At 35.4% G+C, this 18,273-nt stretch overlaps 2 pseudogenes; both read right to left on the bottom strand.

Moving 5' to 3' along the window:
• Positions 1-674: 674 nt before the first annotated feature.
• Positions 675-1,296, bottom strand: LOC133192388 (uncharacterized; annotated as a pseudogene).
• Positions 1,297-3,087: 1,791 nt separating this feature from the next.
• On the bottom strand, positions 3,088-11,402 carry LOC133192387 (uncharacterized; annotated as a pseudogene).
• Positions 11,403-18,273: the final 6,871 nt, after the last annotated feature.

The raw sequence follows: 18,273 nt of genomic DNA, 5'->3' as shown, positions 1-18,273 counted from the left end.
TGTAAATTCGAGGATTAAGGGTTGCAAATACTTACTTAAAAATTATGTTTGTGTGTGTGTGTTCTGTTTTGTTTTCTTTTTTGCAAGGGTTGCAACCTTTAATTCCCGTATTAACAAGCAAAGAAAGCCTTTTCTTGTTTATTTGGAATTTACTCAAAACTATTGCTGTATTTGCAGTAATCAGGGCCAAGAATAAATTGTCGAGCTCAAGATTCTATTTTCAGAGAACTAAAAATGTGAGAAAGTTGTTGATTAAATGATTTCACCTGATCAGAACCGACTTTAGATCAAAGAATATCGACCAAACTAGGTAAAGTTTGAACCATTCTATTGAAAAAAAGAAACCAAAATATCACAGTTTATTAAATTCGCAGCATTTTTCCTACAAAAACATTGAAGTATGGACAACACAGTAGGGAGACACATTACATAGCTCTTACGATTCCAGTTTAAGGTAGTCTTGCTTCATTTTTCTTTATCTGTTATTGACAAGTATATTTACAAGTATATCCAACTAACAAAAACTATTAATTAAAAATCCTTGAATAATGCTTTCATCAATTTACCCATCAAGTTGTCACTATTTACAGTGGAAAACTGAATTTCACAATTTTGTAAGAGGCACCCCTGCTCATGATCATCATAAGTTTGCACTTAATCTATCTGCTGAATACTCAGGAATGTTGGTTTCCCTTTCCAGTGACTTGTACCCTGCTGGAACGTTGTAGCCTCTCCATGCGGCGACTAGTAGCTCTATGGAGGTTTGTCTTAACTTCAGACTCCGTTCTTGACAGGACACTGTAAGTTGGCAGACTAGATGGAGCAAGGGGCGGTCCTCCTCCCTCTGCATCCTAGTGAGGTAGCTGTTCCACCAGTCTACATCTATTGCTGTAAACCTTCCACTTTCTGTCCACTTAGGGAGATTCCGCGCAAGTCTTCTGTCATGCTGTTGATTTTGTAGGAGTTGGGTTCTACAACATCTGGCCAATTTGCAAAGTCTAGCACCAATTTGTCAAGGCCAACATCTCGATATACTTCTTGAGAAATGGGCCAGTCTTTATAGGACAGCATGTCTCTCCCTGACGTTCTGGAGATCTTGAAGACGTGTGGCTCCTTAATTCCCTCTATGAAGGAAGTCATAGACTTCTGCCTATGGCTACCATCCCTCTGAAATTCCAGAGACTGTCCAAGTGCTGGATTTTAGGTTTTGGACAGAATCTTCTCCACCATCTCATAAAGATTTTTCATAGAAATGATTTTCTGGGTGTGGGCCTCCCTGCTAATACAACTGATCATCTGAACGATGTATTAATGGGTAAGGTCCACCATTAGAAATGTCGGCTTTATCTACAATGTAGAAAAATGTGTATATACCATTGAAGGAATTATTTTTAAAAAATACCAGCTTTCTTTTTTTCAATTTTTCATATCTACAACTAAAGTACTGATGTGATATTTAAGATAACAGCCCAAGAGGCTTGAGAAATAAAAAGTTAAATTGAGCCCTAATTCTGCAAATTAAGACTATATTTTTTAAACAGAGAACACTATTCTATTTCAAGTGTGCAAGAATAAAATTAAGCGTAAAATTATTGAAGTTTAAAGCAGTAAATTGAAATTTTCTAGTCAGTAAATGATGAAATGATGCTTAGCTGTGCTAATAAAAGGAAAGTTATACCTTTCCTTCTTCGGTATTGGTTTTTACCAGCATCGTCAGAAACACGATGATAAACTATGTTAAATTGGTAGTACTAGTCACAATTATTAAGATTGATTGATTGATTGTTGTTTTACGTCCCGTTCGAGAATTTTTCACTCATATAGAGACGTCACCATATACCGGTGAAGGGTTTTATAATTAGACCTTTACTCGGCACTCAGGGACATTGAGCAGTGATGTTTCTTTATCGTACCAACGCCTATCGTGACACGGGGCCTCGGTTTTTAATGTCTTATCGGAAGGACCCTTAACTTTCACTTCATGGTGCCTAGCGCTTGGCGAAGGAACAGTTGCTACCTATTTTTTTTTTTATCGACTTGGGTCAGTCGCGGCCGTGATTCGAATACACGACCTTCCGATCACCGAGCGAGCGCTCTGCCAACTGAGCTACCGTGAAGGTTTCAATTCCTAAGATGTGCATGTTCTAAATATATCTCAATGTAGTCTACTTTACATTGAAATTATCGGCACACGAGCTGCATGTTGTTACCGGATCACCTGTTAAGTTGAGGTTCATGTATCCAACTTTAAAACTTGATTAATTGTATGTTGTTTAACGTCCCATTCGAGAATTTTTAACTCATAGAGACGTCACCATATACCAGTGAAGGGCTTCAAATTTTGACCTTTACTCGGCACTCAGGGCCATTGAGCAGTGAGGATCTTTATAGTGCCAACGCCTGCCGTGACATGGGGCCTTGGTTTTTAAGGCCTCATCCGAAGGACCCGCAACTTTCACTTCGAAGAGCCGAGCGCATGGCGAAGGAACAGTTGCTACCTTTTTTTATCGACTTGCTAACAATCGGTATGTTTACCGAAGCCAAGACTTTCCTGCAGAGGTAAAAACTTTTTTTTACATTGATAACAACAATTCTAAACAAAGATGTTTATAACAGAGCTTGTTACATAATTTTGGTTGTAGTGGACACTATTTTTTTCATATATATATATATATATATATATATATATATATATATATATATATATATATATATCAGCAGTATATACGCGTAATTGTAGATAGTTGTTGAAGGAAGTTTCTGATCACAAGTGTAAGATTCACAGCCTGGACCCTTAACAGGAACTGTGAGGTACCCCCCCCCCCCCGGCCTGTGTGCATTCAGGATAGTTCGACATGGACAAGTGTCTATGAGGATGAGGACAAGTGTCGTATTTGTGGGTAGGGGGAGTTGAAGACTAGGGCACTTTAGGTAGGGTGGTTCCAACCCAAGTGCAATTATTGGGTCCACGCCTGTTGTTGACACATCAGGGCAAAGAGCCAAAGGACTCTTTGCAAGATTGAGTGATTTTGCCCTCAACACTGGAGGAATGAAATATATTAATATTTAACTTGAATAGTTACATTTTTATTCGTCAATCTCTCTTAGTTCTTCCAGGAAGTGAATAATGGCCGATTTGGATTTTCCTTTAACAGTCTTCCATCTTGGTTTAAAGGACACTACCAGACCAAGGCTTACATTGTCCAGGACATCTTCAACCATTTGAAGTAACGTTGCCTTAGTCTGCTTGTCCAATGCCTGTTGTTTTCCCCTCTCCTCTGGCAGAACAAATATTGGTTGGAATTTCTGTCTGGATGAAAGGTCATTCCCAGAAGATTCTAAGAATTCCAACATGTTCTCTTGGCATCTTCTGGAGAATTGAAGTTCTTCATCCACACGGACTCCTCCTAACTGATAAGTATGCGAGACGCATGGCATCCGCTGCTGGGTACCATTTTCCTGTTAAAATTAAATCAGAAATATAAATAGGTAAAACATTTTAATTTAGATTACAACACCTTTGATCATGATTTTGAAATCTTTATAATGTTTACCTGAATTCAAAGATTTCTCTGGATAAATCCACTGCGTATGAGTACTGTGTATCAGTGGAGGGAATAGTCTGTAGTTCGTATACTTTTGATCTTTTCTATTTAAAATATATATTGATATTATAGTATAAATTATCGTATTTATGTTATACCCGTATTGTTATCACCCTCTTAATGAATCATTCCAATTTTAACGTTAATCTGCAAGTAAACAATAAATAAAATTCATAGGAATTCTTTAACAATTATCACAGGCTTATAATAGCTTTTCAATATGATCTACATCTCTTTAGTCAATTAATTCATGCTTATTAAATACCTTGCCTAATCTGTCTACATTTCGACAAATGTTGGTCCGGATTTGATTCGTGGGGACTCCAGAGGCTACAAGTCTTTTAGTTTCTCTGTTTTCTTTTTTTTTTTGCCTCTAGCACAAAGTCCCCTCCTTCACCTTTACTATCGTTACCCGAAACGCTGTAGGATTTATGTCTCTCATTGAACGCAAGAACTTCAGGCGGACATTGCATACGAGTCGAGGAATCCCTAATGTATGTTTCTATGTAAAAAGGCATATTGAGACCAAAAAAGAGAGGGGCAAACTTTGCTTTGCTACAATTAATTGCATAAGTATTGTTGCGCCTGACACCTGCTCTGAATACATGGATAGAGAGGCAGTAAGTTAATACAACCTCCCGCATATATATTCATATAAGACAGTAGGCTGAGATGATTGTAGCCATTCATAATACCCCCTCAGAGATGGATGAATCTGGGTACTCTTACACTGTCGTACATAAGGTGTGAGAAGCTCCTCAGACACTGCATGCAGAAATATCTGCAATGCCTGCCAGCTCTTATGGTGGTCTTTAGAGAATGAACAAAATAAAAGGTATTTTAAATGGTCAACAATACTTTATATGTGCTTATAAGGCAAAGAAATATATACTTTGAGTGAAATATTTTTCCTGCACAAGCACGTAATGACGGTAATGCAGTAGGACTCTTGATTCCCAACATTTTGCCTCTAGTAGCACAGGCGCTTGACGTTTTTAACCTTTCTTTCCATAAATAAAAAATCCCCCATACTATAATAATAACAAGGTTCGTCACGGTCGCCATCTTGAATTTTTCAGTTCAGCTACTTCGCCTCGATTTTTAGTCTACAATGTGTTTAAAATTAACGGATACGACCGTTTCCCTCAAGTACTTACTTTAAGTATGCCTCCACTTTTGGGCAATTCAACTCAAATCACATTAAATCCTCTCTAATTCTTAAAATGTCGCTTCAAACTCAGTCTACTGCTACCGATTCCGTAAAACTTAGAAAAGGGAGGCCGGAAGTTGATGTTATGTAAATGGGAATTCCCTCTACTTAAATTTCATTGGTTAAAAGAAATATGACGTTTCGCGGGAAAAATCATGCAAAGACAGTAACAAACTTTTTCGACATGTTGAATGCTGAGCAGGTCGATGTTTTCCATAATCATCAGAAATAATATGTGAAATATTTTTTTTCTTTTATTTTGTTGAAGAAAAAATCACGAGGAAATAAAAATTATGCTTGGTCCTGGAATTCTGGTTACTAATTCTTGTGTAAACCAGACCCCTTGCATTCTGGCATAAATATTTTTTCCCTATAATGGTACTATTTTCAGTGTTTGGAAGCGATGAAAATTATAACAAAGAAGGATAGATATGTGTATGCTTTATTTTTCATCACAGTGGTGAGCTGGCCCAGATCACTGAACCTCCATGTCCCGTCTTTCTACAGGCGCGAAGCTGTCTTTGCAAGTACGCATGTGCGTTACTACACATCGTTTAAAAAAAAATCTAGGTCTGAGAGAGAGAGAGAGAGAGATTGTTGAGAGAAAAAAATATATTAGCATCATCCGGCAAATATTTTTGTTTCAAATTATTACAGTCCCTGAAACGTTCTACTTTCCCATTTTTCCGTTCGCTCACCGTTCGTTCAGCGTGTGTTCACCGTGCGTTCACCGTTCGCTCTCCGTTCACAGTTTTGCGTTCACCGTTCACCGTGCGCTCGCGTTCACCGTTCACAAAGCGTTCAGCGTTCGCTCTTCGTTCCGTTCACTTTGCGTTCACCTTGCATTCAGCGTTCACCTATCGTTCAGTTTTCATTGTCATTCGGAACTCCGAAGTGAAAGGACTTATCTTTTTGTAGGGAAGGAGTTACAGGTTTTTTAATTTGATAACTAACATATCGTGTTTGAAGAATCATTATTTTATGATGAAAAATATCTACGATATATATGTTTATTATTCCATCTTAGTTGTTAGATTATTTATTACATTACTCTGGAAAATAAATGCTGTTATAAGCACATTCTGTACCTATGTAGAATGATGCTGAAATGTTAAATTTAACTAAGCGCAATGTGCAAATACTTCAAGCACTGCAACATTTTTTTGTTTTGTTAAAGACGACAAATCGTTAATGGTAATATAATTATCCAAGTCAAATAATCACGCTGCAAAATTACGAAAATATTTATTTCTAACACTTTTTTTCCCCAATTACTACAGAAAATATGATAGAACTAGTTCTGAGAGTTATACATAGTACTGAGCATATCCTGTTAATTTATTATCTTTGGAGCGAATTAAATTGATAGTATGGTTAAAGGAAATATTTATTTGAAATGTACTGCACTGCAGAATTTTCTCTACTATAATATGTAAAGTCTATAGTTATAGATAAAAAATTCTTTCTTCACCGTGACTTTATAGGTTTGCCATTCGATATGATTAATACCCTCCCCCCCCCCCCCCCCCATTTTCCCCTAGATTGTTTACTTAGTCAGTACTGTATTTCCAGAATATTTTAATTAACATTTTAAAAAAAAAAGTAAGGTCTTTTTAGAACAAAAATTTCAGTCTCAAAACAAACATGCATCTAAAAAAGTCACAAAACAATAGTAGTTCAAAATGTACACGTGTCGGCGGTGGTATTTGAAATTGGCGGAGAGTATGTTTCAAATTCAAGTGTTAATGCCCAATGTATTTTATTCATTTATTATTCAAATGTTGGGATCAAATCTAGAAATGATAAAAATAAATGTTATAACTTGTTGGAAATACTCGCACTTCGTCTTCGATGTGACGAAACTTTCACACCTGCACAGTGTCGAATGATTTTGATTGACAGGACAAGCACGTGGACTTCGTGTGAACTTGAAGCAGGAAAATAAAAACGAGTATGACTGTCAAACAAATGGATATGATTTGATGATAAATAAAAAAGTTACTTTCACTGTCTGATATATTTAGAAAAAAAATTAAGAGGTTTTGTTTGATATAGGTACAAACATTTAGTGAAGCCTGAAAGGAGGGGGGGGGGGCTAAAACGGAATCTCTCTCTCTCTCTCTCTCTCTCTCTCTCTCATTTGTCTGTTTAATAAAAACTATAACAGCATATTACTTAAATATCAAGTTCTGAAAATTGAATTTATAACAAATAATATGAATATGTATCTTTGTATTATCTTGTCCGAGTATAACCACGGCCATCTACATATACATGTAGAAGTCTGCTCAATAAATCATCATGAAAAATAGAAATGACACATAATATATTATTGTATTAAAAATTTAAAATACGAGCGTATAAATGCAAAACGTCCACTGACCTTTGTAATTATTTTTTTTTTCATTACTTTACACGAAATCGCCTTGACACGGAGATATATGAATGGATGTTACAACCGCTTTAATTCATTCTATGAGTCAGAAGTTTTCTCTGATTTGTTTATACTTCAGCGTTCGGCAACAATTGCAATGTTTTAATGCAATAAAAATCGTGTGATTAAAAACTTAATGTGCATGCATCGTCTTTCTTAGGAACAATTTTGGAGAATTTATTTTATGGACTTATTTATTCATTCAATTATTGGTTTACTTATTTATTTATTTATTTATTTATTTTGCACTGACATTATAAAACAATAAAATAGTTTCAATGCAAGGAAAAGATCAGAGGCATTCCGAATATATCGTTCATCTTGCGTTCACCGTTCGTTCACCGTTCACTTTGCGTTCGCGTTTGCGCTCCGTTCGCGTTCTGCGTTCGCTCACCGTTCAGCGTTCACACATCGTTCACCAAGTTGCGTTCAGCGTTCACACATCGTTCACTCACCGTTCGCTCTGCGTTCGTTCACCGTTCGTTCAGCGTTCGCTCACCGTTCAAGTGGGAAAGTAGAACGTTTCAGGGACTGTAATTGTCATTATTTCAAATCAAATTTTATATTATTATGTCTATTTGAAATATTTTATTGAATCATTGCCAAATCCAAATAAATCATTAATCTATAGTAAGTGTTCTATAACACATTAATAATTCTATAAGACCTTTGAGAAATTAAGTTTAATTATCGTCAAATGGCTTGATCAAATAGTTTACTGGCGGATTTAGAGGAGGGGGGGCAGGGGACCCGCCCCCCTCCCTTTGTGTCCAAAATATACATAAGATTTAATAAAGCAACTGATTTTCTTGTGTGTGGCTGTGAGCCCCTACCCTGACCCCAAACTGGTCCCCCCTTTTCAAGATTCCTGGATCCGCCACTGTAGTATATGATTTTAAAATTATTCTTGCTACCAACATTTAAAATACTTGTTGCTGAACATTATTAATACATATTATAACAGAGAGCAGACGATACAAATGTAGCGGTAAAAGATTCTGCATGCCTCAAGTACATTTACAATAACTAAAGTTTCCGAGAAAGTTAAACTTCTTGTTAAAAACAATATTATTGTCTTGTCTTTCATAAGGAAAGCCAAATACCATGCTATTCCCTGCAAGAATGTGATTGAAATATTTGTACAAGCCAGGAGCTCCCCCCCCCCCCCGCCCCAATCAAGGCTTCGCCTAAGACCTACGGGTGACCTCACAGATTATATTGCCATTCATTTATTTTTAAAGGTTGACCAATTGATACCGGAGGGGGGGGGGGGGGCTGGGCTGGCAATTTTTTCCCAGCTTTATTTCCATGTCAGTGAAGGAGAATTAAATTTATTTTCAAAATCTGCCAGACCCCCCCCCCCCCAATTTCAGAATTAAATTGTAAACGCTTTTATGTTTTGACAATATAATTGAATTTTTATTTGGATTTAAGCCCCCCCCCCCTTTTACTTTCAGGTGTGTAACTACGCCTTGTAGCAACCTCTAATGATAAAACGCCGCTTAATGATACAAATCATTAAGCGGCGTTTTATCATTAGAGGTTGCTACAACGCCTCTATGTAAAATACAGTGTATACTATTCAGCCTAAATATTTCAGTGTTTCTTAAATAGCAGTTGAAAAAGTACACAGTTTTAGGCTAAATATATATTTATTTGCAAACAGTTGGGGACTATAGATGTATCAATATATATTACTAAGTTATTTATAAAATACGTACCAGTAGTCTAGAACTTTTCAACAGCTCTTAATATAACTCTCAAGATATCCACTAATCAGAAAAGGGCTTTCCCGGATTGTGACGTTCTAACATCAACTTCCGGCCTCCCTTTTCTAAGTTTTACGGAATCGGTAGCAGTAGACTGAGTTTGAAGCGACATTTTAAGAATTAGAGAGGATTTAATGTGATTTGAGTTGAATTGCCCAAAAGTGGAGGCATACTTAAAGTAAGTACTTGAGGGAAACGGTCGTATCCGTTAATTTTAAACACATTGTAGACTAAAGATCGAGGCGAAGTAGCTGAACTGAAAAATTCAAGATGGCGACCGTGACGAACCTTGTTATTATTATAGTATGGGGGATTTTTTATTTATGGAAAGAAAGGTTAAAAACGTCAAGCGCCTGTGTCTAGTAGGTCCTCAAATGCAACGTTCAACAAGAAACTAATTATGCTTTTTACCATATTTATTTCGTAATGGCCCAGGCCTGAAATGATGACAAAATAATAATCATGAGTACATATATACAATATACCATGTATAGATTATAAATATATGACAAAAATATTTTTTTCAATATCATGTATGCATGAACTTAAGGATCTCATTATTTGTGCTTATATTAAGTAATTATTAATTACCTGGTATGCGGAGTACATTCTTCAATTTTTTTGCACTGTTCCATCCTTAAACCAGTCGAATGGTCAGAATCGTTTCGGTGTTGATCGAAACTGTGCATCTATAAATTCCCTGTGGCATGTTGGGCACAGGAAAGAAGAATCGATCAAACGGTTACCTATTATTATTGATTTTTACATACATGTACTGCATTTTTGAGTTTAAAACAAATAAAGATAAGTTGATTAAAAATTGCACAGGCACTTGGGGTCTGGACCCTCCCCCCCTTTTTTCCATTTTTTTTTTCTTTTTAAATATGGAGTCGATTCACCTTTTTCCTATTTTTGTATTCTAATATGCACTATATGTTATCAATAATGTAACTCTTTTGTCTCTATATGCTGTTTTTAAATATACCGTTTTCGACTGATACATAAAAAGAGAGAAGGCTTGCAACTCTTTTCTCATCGTCTGCCTCACCTCGCTTAAACTTCGCCTGATTATTTATCCAAAGAATAAGAAAACATGGAATATGCATACATCAATAAATTCGTTATACATTCTTCTTTCTTTTCATATTTCCATTTAATTTTTATGTGCCCCCGATTTGTAAATATTTCGATTAAATCATCCGCATCTAGGGTAAATTTTGTTGATGTGCACCAGCTGGGACGGAAGTGCAATAACGGTAACTCTAACTTTATAAATGTTCTGCATTAAAAAAAAATCCAGGCTTTGTAATAACAATATTGTGGAATTTGGTTGTCTAGGTCGTCTATTTAAAGTATAATCTTCATCCATTAAAATTTGCTAGTTAAAGTTATCTTGTTATTCACAGAACTTACCGTTACATGTTATATGAAGAGAAAATTCGGGATGTATTCCTTCTCGCATTTAATGTTCCGAATTACATTACATGTAATGATGATACCCGAAAATACCGGGCACTTCCGTCCCAGCTGGTGCACATCAACAAAATTTATCCTAGATGCGGATTATTTAATCGAAATATTTACAAATCGGGGGCATATAAAAATTAAATGGAAATATGAAAAGAAAGAAGAATGTATAACGAATTTATTGATGTATGCATATTCCATGTTTTCTTATTCTTTGGATAAATAATCAGGCGAAGTTTAAGCGAGGTGAGGCAGACGATGAGAAAAGAGTTGCAAGCCTTCTCTCTTTTTATGTATCAGTCGAAAACGGTATATTTAAAAACAGCATATAGAGACAAAAGAGTTACATTATTGATAACATGTAGTGCATATTAGAATACAAAAATAGGAAAAAGGTGAATCGACTCCATATTTAAAAAGAAAAAAAAATGGAAAAAGGGGGGGGGGGGGTCCAGACCCCAAGTGCCTGTGAAAAATTGTAGAGATGTAAAAACATGAACCACCTAGTGTGTATGGTAGTGCGTCACAACCGAGAATTGTCCACTTCTGTCCCCACACATTGTGAGGCCTGCTACATGACTTAAAACCTGTAACAATATGTACTTCAAAGTATGCATACAGACGCACTAGAATTTCCTGTTGTTTTTGCTCACCAGAATTTCCTCTGTAGATTTTGTGCACCAGAATTTCCTCTGTTGTTTTTGCGCACCAGAATTTTCTCTGTTATATACTCTAAACTGTTGTTTACTTTATGTTATCAACCGATTAAAAAGATGTTACGGTAATACAAATAGCTCACCAGTAGCGTCATATGAACAGTGATTTTCAAAACAAGGCTCTCCCATGATTTCAGAGGGTGGCTCTTCCCGGTGTTGGGACACGATGAAAGAATATCTGTGATACTGAACAAAGCTCATTATGACGTGTCATTTTTTTTAAATATGAAAACTGCTATACAATGCACAATATACACCTTTCGTCCGCTCTACTTTTCAACTGAACGTCGTTGCCATCTACATGGTCTGTCCCTAATGTATGCCCCTCCCAGAAGCTGAGGAGAAGATTTTTTAAGAATTAATGCATTTTCACTATATATTCAACAGAGCCCCGCCGTAGCACCAAAACCCCTGACCCTGGGGCCATAGATTTTACAATTTTGATAGAGGGCTCAATGCTTATTACAATTATGCCAACAGTTTGACTGCTTGATGTCCAGGAGTAAAGAAAATTTTTAAAAATTGCATTAATTTTAGTGGCTTTGGCCCTATCCCTCAGGCCCCCCGGGGGGGTGGGGTGCAGGGACCATGAAATTCACAACTTTTGTTCCACTTCACTCATAGATACTATATGCCAAAATTGGTTGAAATTGATTGAGCGGTTTCAGAGAAGAAGCTGAAAATGTTCAAATGTTAACGCTCAGCGCACGACGACGGACGAAAACAGATAGCAATAGGTCACCTGAGTAAACTCAGGTGACCTAAAAATAAATACCTTATTAATTTTTTGTATATATATATATATATATATATATATATATATATATATATATATATATATATATATATATAACGATTGTACATTTAGAATTAGTTTTTCATTTTTTTTTACCTACCTTTCTATCCTTTCTATTTTCTTTGCAATGAATTCGTCTCTGTATATGAATTGTAAATATTTTGTAATTGATTTGAATTTATTTTCTGTGCAATGAATTCCTTTCTGTATATGAATTGTGAATATTTTGTCATTGATTTGAAAATTGTGCTTGATAAATATATATTTAAATATGGTAAACATACAAGATTTATTTAAAAATGCTTATAAGGTATGTTTTGAAAATGCATGATACCTATATATCCGGACTTTTTCATTCATTTTTGCTTGATGCTCCATTAGCATCGTTGGCACATTCCTGCACTCCTCTGAGGCATGCAGCAAGTTACATGGAGATAACGGCTTCTCTTTTTGTAGGGTACTATTTTTTTCGGAAGTATGTAAATAACAAATGATTTATTTATCACGTTTACCCCTATATCTCATGCAGGCACGTAGAATCGGGGGGGGGGGGGTCTGGGGAGGGGGTCTCTTCCCTTTTTTTTTCCAAACATAACCTTTTACTATAATTGTAAATGTACGCTGAGAGGCTGGTTGCCCCCTCCCCCTCATTTTGGTGTAGTTTGGTTAAACCATTGTAATTTAGGTCATGTATGGATAAAGTTAAGTTTCGAATGGAAGATTGTATCTACTTAACCCCCTCCCCCCACACACAATAAGACTTTCGAATTTAGCCAATTCCTCCCATTTTTTTTGCTTGTCAATTTTGTTTAAATAAAAAAATTCTCAGGCTGCCCCCCCCCCCCCGCCTTTCAAAAACGATTCTACGTGTCTGTCATTCATTTGGATACTTCTTTTTATATGTTATGAGAGGATATACTGTATTTTTATTTATGAAAATAACAGTTCATTTTATTTAATTATGTGATGCAATGACCTTGTCAGCACATACAACCTATCATTGAGTCAAATGCTGACTGATGTTTTTCATACTGATTGTTAGGCCATTATTTATACATTGAACCGTCTACGGATTTTTCCGTGTTTTTTTTTCCCGATTATGACAAGGAGCACACGGCGGGTGTGACCGGTTGGCAGGGAATGCTCACTTCTCCATGGCACCTGATCCCACCTCTAAATTTTGAGGTCCGTATTTGCTCTGCTCCAAATTTGAATCGTTTCATTGGACTTTCGAGATTGAATACTGTTCGTTATCTTCATATTTCATTGTTTCAAACCTAGGTATAGACATGTACCCATATGACAGTCCCGAAGACAATAAAGAAACTGCCGTTTTACTGCATGTTGCAAAAAAATATAACATCGGCAAATTGGCAAAATGGAATGGCGCCACAAAACTTCTATTACATAGGTTATAGAGTTGCTCCATAGCTCTGACCTTGGACACTCCATATTTGTGTCCATGTAGGAATCTGATAAGGACTGAATTGCGTTTTTGCATTCAATCTAAAAGTAAATTTCAATACTACAAATACTAGCTTAACACTTTTTATTTTACCTTTTGTTTCAATACAACATCTTATCAAGAAAATTGTTGTATAAAACTTGCATCCTTATAGTCATTTGAGCAGGATGTGGCATCTTCTGCAACCTGTCTTACTATAAAACGTCCTATACTGTCTGCTATTTTGCCCAGGCTTTCTTGACAAAAAACACCAGAATCAATGGCTTCTAAAACTCATTTAGGTATTCCTTGATGGTGTTTTTACAAAGTTTGTCCTCTGCGTGTGAGGCACAAGCATATCAAATATAGGTTGAATGCTGAAATAAATCTCCGTTTTCAGTGAGGGCCTCAGTTGCACTAAACTTATTATTCTGCCATCATTTTTATTTACAATAAATTCTTTCCCTTGGGAGTAGTTGTCGCGCTGTTTACAGCTACACTGCTTCCTTTTGGGTAATATAACTATCCTGCTACATGTATAAAGTTATAAGTATTTATTATCCGTATCTCTCTCTCCTCACACGCACTCTATCTCTCTATCTTTTCTTTAAATAATTGAACGATTTTCATAGATAAATAAAAATATATTGCCTAAAGATGGGTACATGTTTATGTTTTCATAAATAGAGAGAGTTTTCAACATATATGAACAATTAGCAATGTATGCTAAACTGCTGTTTCTTCTTATTTTCACTGTTCATACCACCATCTGGTGTATTATCAAACTGTTTAACTGAGATACGTTTAGAATGACAAAATGTTTTAAATGAAAAAATTAATTAAATTATAAAGTTTAAGAATTGCACATTTTTTATACAAATAAGCGACGAAATAAAATTTTAAAAGATATCTAACTTATCTTTTGAAATATTTCCATATAATGTTAAAATGTTTATAAAAAACATTGAATGAGTAATTTATTTGTAGAAAATGCATATATCGATAAACTTGTTTATCTTTGTTCTGGGTTTTTGAGGCACTTTATACGGTTTGAGAACTACCAGGATAATTATTTTATTATAAACATGCACGCACTGAACGCCTTACTTTATTAGACGATGCGAAATTGCTCTCATTTGGATGATCAAAAAGTCACATGCTTCTGGTTTTAACAGCAATGGAAGACAAAGTCATGATCTAAGTATGTGAGGTTTTAAACAGTTACATAAATGTCGTATTATTGAAAAAAAAATAGCAAGTTTAAATGATGTTGGATGAAAACAGTACTTTTTTCAGTTTTCAAATGGAAAAAGGCGTTCACACAGACTATGTAATTTCAATCTACTGGCACGGAATCCTTCTTCAGGTCTTCCTGAACATGAACTGGTCAGAAATTTCGAGCTTTTGCTTATAAAGCATGCATTGCTTTAAATAATAAATGAAGTTAACATTATCATACACGAGATATTTATTTGACCTTAAAAGGAAATATCCGTCATTTCTGAGAAAATCCCGATATCGGGGGACGAATCCCAACCTGATAATGAAACCAAATTGTTGTAGATGTCATGACTCATACTTGTAAACAGTTTTCCCATGCTCCAAACAATTCTAAAAGGAATCCAGGGTAAAGAGATATTTTTAAAATATACATTTCCTCTAGATGATCCTTGGACACTTCCTCTAGTCTTCACAAACACTTTTCTGAGACATTGGCCAGTAGGGCTAGTAGATATGACATTTAATTTTTAATGGTCAAGAGAATTGTTTACTTGCCCAGAAAACTAAATGAAACCTTAAAAAATCACTGTCGTTTAATGCCTTTAAATTTCAGACTTGATTTCTCTACTCTTCTGATAAAAAGGGAAAATCCTTTAATAATTTTCTCTACTTAACAGAAAAGCAATGATAAGGCATATTAATATGCAAGCATCCTTAAGTAGCTTAAATTTCATTTAACTAAAAAATAAACTTTTAGTTTTATAGTTAGGTAGTTTTATAAACTAATTGTAGATTACAATAGGGAATCAGAAATCTACGAGGAAGACATGGGGAGCAATCTTTAAAATGAGATCCAAGATCATACTAAATCCAAAGTACCAAAGCAAAGGTTTCCAAACATAGATAGAGTTGATTTATTTAAAACATTTAGAGCCCTGGGGTTTCATTTCAGCCGACGACAGAAATTCAAATTTTATATACAATGTAATTTAGATGAAAAATAAAATCTCTAAACAGTATGAATGTTTATCATATTGATATTAAAGTATTATGCTTATTTGAATTTGGATGAATTGTAACTCCATTAGACCATCTTTAAAGAATTGTTTGTTTGCTTCCTTTTTGTCCGCAACATGAATTCAAAATATTTATAATATGAAATTATAGAAGCACTTTTTTAAATATGCTGGGCAGAAGTGACTCAAGTGAGCATTGTGTTTTATAGGTCTCTTGTGTGTTTGGAAACAAATATTATATAAGACACATTATTTTAGATGTTGAAAGAATGGAAATGGATTTTTGGAATATTAATTTTTCTTTTTTTAGCTTCCTGTTTCTTGAGTCACTCCATTGGACTTCATTTGAATTTTTGTAAGTATTGTTATGTTATTTTGTTTGTTGTTTAACGTCCCTTTCGAGAATTTTTCACTCATATGGAGACGCCACCACCTGCCGATGGAGAGCTGCAAATTTTGACCTCAACTCGTCATTGAGGGCCATTGAGCAGTGAGGGATCTTTTTCGTGCCAGCACCTACTGCGACATGGGACCCCGGTTTAAACGGTCTCATCCAAAGGACCGGTCTTTCACGTCCCACAGTGGGATTCGAACCCGCGACGTGAGGATTAACTCCCAACTCCGCGAATCTATACTTATAAATTAATAAATTTTGCAAATAAACTCCGAAACGGGTACACCAGAGTTTTTACTTACCCCTCTAACAATAAACTTGATACAAGATGATGTCCGTAAACTATATTTAGATTTCATTCGCATAGTAAGTATCGTACATTAAATCAAAAGTCTACTTTCAATTTCTATAAACAGCCATGAAATAGCAAAAACGTGAGTACGGTGGCGTTTCCGGTTGGCGGATCTAAGTTACTGGCAATTTTTAATGACACTGACAACAAGCAATCGTTTATTTATTTCATAAAACGTCATCACTGAATTATTCAATCAAAACGTAATTTAAATGATATAAAAGAAATAAGTTGTGATAACCGATTAAAAAGGGAAACGTGCAAATTATTTTTGTCATTCACCGATCTTAATATTGACGGAAGCTTCTAGAACATCATATAGCATCGAGCCCGATGTTAAAAAGAAAAACGAGGCGATTACTACTGCATAACTAAAAAAGCTTTTGTGTGAATAGTCATTGAAATAATGGTAAATCATTGATAACACTATTAGTTGTGAATATATTTATATATCGACAGACTATTATATATACATGTATGTAGTAGGTTTTTCTAATAAATTTATCGGTAAAATTTGTATAGACTATATTCCTTAGGGCATCATGGCAACGAACCCGAAGTACAAGTTGCACTTCGTAATAAACTTGCTTACATGAAAAGAAAAAAAAATTAATGAATAAGATATTGTTCAAATACAATTAAAGATGTAAAATTTTGTGCTTTAATCAATACATTCCAGTTTTTTTTTTCTGAATACAGTCTTTTGTATCAAATACTCGGCATATTCACAGGGCGTTAAAAGCTCATTTTTACACAGGTACTTGGGTCTTGGTTTATAAATATGTATGTACTTTATTGATATGTAAAAAAAGAAAAGTAAATAAAGTACATTTTTTTCGTATCAATAAGGTACAAACATGTTTATAAGCCAAGACCCAAGTACCTGTTAATCCCCCCTCCCCCCCCCCCCCAAAAAAAAAATCAATCAGTAAAATGTGCATACTCGCTGCTTTTATCCTTGACGGAAATGAAATAAGAGCATCTGAAGTTCAATGCCCATAACACAGGTTTCACAATAAACGTCAATTAATGAAATTGTTATTTTTCAAGTTTTTAAAAAAGGGGGTTGGGGTGGAGACGTACATCTACTTCATGCGGGATTTTGAACAAAATATTTCTTCCTGCTATAAGTCTGTAGGCTGTCAGTAGAAACTATAATATATTTTCAGTCGGTAGTGGTATAAATTTAATTCCCCGCGCTTGCGCGGGATTTCATCTAGTATATAGAAAACGCTCTAACCACTGTGTCACGCGGGCGACCTATGTTATTAACCAGATATAACAGTAAACATTAAAGCCTATAGGTCACAAATGTGACACATCTGAGTGTGTTTTCTGTCTCTAGGCGTGACAAACTTTTTTTAGATTACTTTTCTCATACGTCTTGGTAAAGATCTGTAGAGGCCTTGTATATATTCTACTGTCAAAGCTTGCCACTCCTGTGTTATTGCATGTGAAAGTTCAGCAACAGTCTGAATGTTTTCAGCGCGACATTGCAATCGACTTTTAAGTTTTTCCACACATTTTCTATGATATTCAAATCGGGCGACTGTGCTGGCTAGCTTAATTTTCTTATATTAATATTATCAATTAATATTATTCCTAGCCTCATAATTTTCAACATCCCTGGCTCTATGTATAGGGGCATTGTCATCTTGAAACAAGAATTTTCCATTAGGAAAGTGTCGTGCTATTACGGGCCATAAATTATTTTCCAAGATTTCAATATACTTGTGTCTGTTAATAACTTAACCGTTAACAGTTGTTACAAGTGCTACACTATGTCAGGCTATGCACCCCCAAATCAAAACACTGACCTTTCGTTGAGCTGGGGGCACAAGCACTCGGG

The sequence above is a fragment of the Saccostrea echinata genome, unplaced genomic scaffold (genome assembly GCF_033153115.1).
Source record: "Saccostrea echinata isolate AGI-Se365-2 ecotype Australia unplaced genomic scaffold, CSIRO_AGI_Sech_v1 ptg000025l, whole genome shotgun sequence".
NCBI classification, from domain to species: domain Eukaryota; kingdom Metazoa; phylum Mollusca; class Bivalvia; order Ostreida; family Ostreidae; genus Saccostrea; species Saccostrea echinata.
This window is presented reverse-complemented; position numbering and strand designations above follow the sequence as displayed.